General features: G+C 34.2%; 1 non-coding gene across 1 annotated transcript; it reads left to right on the top strand.

Moving 5' to 3' along the window:
* The first annotated feature begins 2,594 nt into the window (after positions 1–2,594).
* Positions 2,595–2,709, top strand: LOC120313371. Its single transcript, XR_005558139.1, has one exon. It is a non-coding gene; the product is annotated as a U5 spliceosomal RNA (small nuclear RNA).
* The last annotated feature ends 1,093 nt before the right edge of the window (positions 2,710–3,802 follow it).

Raw genomic sequence — 3,802 nt, 5'->3', positions numbered from 1 at the left:
GTCTATGGGACCCCCAAGACAAATCTAAATAGTGTTATGGCCAAAATCTTCTGAGATTACCACATAAAATGTCAATTTTCTTATATAAAATTCTATCTATTTGGGTAAGAATTTAAAATCATGTGAGATTTTAAATAATGCCAGCTTTCTATAAAATTTGCCCCATCTTTTTCTTATTTTCTTTTTTTGACACATTCCCTCATGTATTACTCTTCCATACCACTCACTATCCCCAAAGAATTACTGTTGTGTATAGGTGTAGCTAATTTTTTTAATCTCAAAGAAAATAAAAGCCTTCAAGTTTGATCCTACATATGTTTAGTCAGAACTCAGCATCAAATGAATTCACTGGACTTTATTTTCAATGAGTGCTTATAATACTGGATTATTGGGGGGGGGTTAGATTAAATGAACTAAAATGTCATCACTTCAAGCATTATAAATGCCAATTGGATTTTTTTTTGCAGTCATAACAACATCAATGATTCCATTTCTAATTATACTAATAACTTAAAAAAACTTCCATAGGTTCTTCTGTCAGAAATAAATAATACATTTGTTTTGATCTACCCATTCTGTAGATTTGAATACATACCTTGGGTGTGATTTTCATGAAAATGAAGAGATTTCTAACCCATCACAAGTGATTTTTCTAACTTCATTACATTTTTAATACATTCAGTGACCACTCTGAATATTATTGCCTATACAAATACCTTAGTCTACAATAAAAACTGCTATTAAAAACATAAAGAAAATTAACAAAATGAGTATTTAAGATAGGGCCTTTTTGTTCCCTTTGATCTTCTTTCTAACAGAGTCTTGGCTTACGAGGGAAGACGCTAATCATTTTTTTTTAACTATTAACAAAATATCCATCTGTTCTTGTTCTGCAATGTTTTGCAATTATCCATTTACATTCCTGGGGTCATAGAATTCTATTTCACCCATAGCAAACAGTGACAGTCTGAAAAAACTTCACTCTACCACCTCAGCCTAGATATTTGATACTGCTGTCACTACCTGTAATTCCATGTGTAGTTGATGTAGAAGTGTCCTGGCTACAGGCCTTGGACTTAAGCTATAATGTAGTAAATACATACATAAATGTCTAGTCTTCAGTGCACCATAGTTTGTGGAAGCAAATACAATGATACAAGTTTTTCACTTTGAACCGAGTTCAGAGTACAGTATTCTCTCTGGCAGCATCTAGATTCTAAAGTAAGGGTGCAAAATGTGTATTTGTGTTGTGGGCTATATAACTTGGGGAAAGACTTTTTCCTGTTTATTTGGGTATTAGGGAGCAAAATTGGCACTTTAAGCCTCATAGAAAGTGGTTACACCCATTTCATCTCTTAAATCCATCCTAGTCCCTCCCCTCAAAAATCTTGACCTATCTTAAGGCAGTGAAACTCATGTATTCTATTTAGGGGATTCAATTGAAGCAAAAACACATTGGCTGATTTTATCAGAGACATCATGTTAAACCAATGGAAAGATTTATAATAAATGAATTACCTCACTAACTATTGTCCTTTCCATTACAGGAAAAAATCAAAAATGTATAGCTCGCTCTCTTCCACACAGTGTTAAAAATGCAGAAATGTAACTTTCTGATCATCCTTTAATTGCAATCTATTGAAGGTTTTGTATAACATCCGAATAACATTTAAATGTGAATAATTTCACATTTTCTTATCCAAAGTAACACCTGGTTGTGTATACCTGTTATTCACTTTTGAGACAAGAATAAGTATATGTTACCATATATAGTCTCTATGTCTGTTTTATTTGTCACTTAGCTGGTTTCATCCTTGTTTAACTTGTATGTGTTATGACCAAAGAAATCTACTCTATACCTCTTGTTCTGTAGATTTACAGCAAAATAAGATCTATTTTCTATAATCAATGTGCTTCCAAGGAAATATACTTTGAACTGCATAGAAAATATAGAGAAAGTGCTTCATTTACTAGCAAATAGGACCAAACCTAGGTCCCAAATAATAATTAGAAGCAATATGTTTGGGAAATGGGCAGGGTATCATATGTGGTTTAATTCTGCTTTTTTTTTTTTATCCCAAAGACAAAAATAATTTGGAAAACATCATTAACCATTCTTTCCTTAGCTCCTGGCCATACTGAAGCTTCATCAACAATGCATTTCATCTTTCTTGTTCTCCAGTGTCCATATGGTTGACTGAATATCAAAGATCTATCAAAAAATGAATAGTTCAATTCATTTTTCTGTTCTTGATGATTGAAGTATTTTGTATCATGCTATGTAAAGAGGCTGTGGAAGGCATAGGGGGTGGGGGGCTTGGGGAAGCCATCATTCCTATGTCTTCCTTTTTATTTCCTGCCTCCTATACTTACCCTGTTTTGCATCTCTGCTTCTACTTTTGTTTATCCTGAATATTTCCTAATTGCAATGTTAAAAATTGATATGTGTGTCAGAGATTCTGAGCTATAAACAAGGTTTTTTCTTGACAAGAAATGGATTATTACTTTTCAAAGTCAACCAATACAAAGAAAATCAATTTTGGAATTGATTTTGTATTATTTTAGAAACATGGAATCAAGATTAATTTCATACTATACTCTGGTTTCTCTTCAAATCATATAAATCTTTCGCCTTTTACTAAAGATTTCCGTGGAGAGGAGCATTTATGAGTTTTCGAAGATTACTGAAAATGCATCAAGGATGGAATTTAGAATGCAGGAGGTAGAGAACAAGATAGAAATTACACAGGATGAACAAATCATTTCACAATATAGGGAGATGGAACACGCATTGCGTATCAGAGGCCTGAGGGAGAACCCTCAGGAAGACTTAAAGATGCTTATTGTGAAAGATATTGCTCCTAATATTGGTTGGCGGCCTGAAATAATTGAGAATGAGATAGAAAAAAATTTTAGAGTTAATTCACGGGTTGCTAGACAGAGAAATCTACCAAGAGATGTGGTTATTTATTTTTCTAGAAGATCTATCCGTAATGAAATTATACAGGCTTTTTACAAACAAAAGTTTCAAATTGCTGATCAAGACGTGATAATTTTAAAAGAGATACCTCCAAAAATTTTAAGAGCCAGAAAAGATTTTACTTTCTTGTCTGATGAGTTGAAACATCGTCAAATTCAGTTCAGATGGGAGATTCCAAGAGGAATAATAGTAAATTATGAAGGGATACGTCACAGATTAACTACTGTTTCCAAAGCAAGAGATTTTTATCAGTCTATCTTAAAAGCAAGATTGTCACCACCTCCACAAATAAGGATGACGGAAGAGTCTCTTATGGCAGGAGCCTCATCAATGATGGTTATGGAACAAGCTGCACCGAATTCTGACATAAAAGAGCAAAGGATGACACGAGCTGCCCATAAACGTAAAGAAAAAGAGCAGTTGCAGAAGAGTGGTGAAAGTTTGGTTGTTACAGAGCCTGTGGGAGGGGCAAGACCAAAAAGATCTTCGACAGCAGATCTGCAGGCCATGCTCCAGAGGCTCCAGGCCGGTGGAGATGGTCAGGTTCCTGATCTGGAATGTTAATGGCTTAAACGTGCCCCAGAAACGAAGAAAGATTTTCCATTATTTGAAACAACATAATAATGATTTGATATGTTTGCAGGAGATTCATGTAACTTTAAAGGATTCTAAATTCTTAATGAATTCCCGTCTGGGCACACATTTTACTGCTCCAGCCCCTGGGAAAAAAGGGGGAGTGGTAATTTATGTGAAGAAAACTTTTTCAGCTAAACTAATTGAGGCTGATTCTGAAGGAAGATATCTTTTTGTGGAATTATTATT

Source organism: Crotalus tigris, unplaced genomic scaffold (assembly GCF_016545835.1).
Source record: "Crotalus tigris isolate CLP2741 ecotype Arizona unplaced genomic scaffold, ASM1654583v1 scf7180000018636.906410, whole genome shotgun sequence".
Classification (NCBI taxonomy): Eukaryota; Metazoa; Chordata; class Lepidosauria; order Squamata; family Viperidae; genus Crotalus; species Crotalus tigris.
This window is presented reverse-complemented; position numbering and strand designations above follow the sequence as displayed.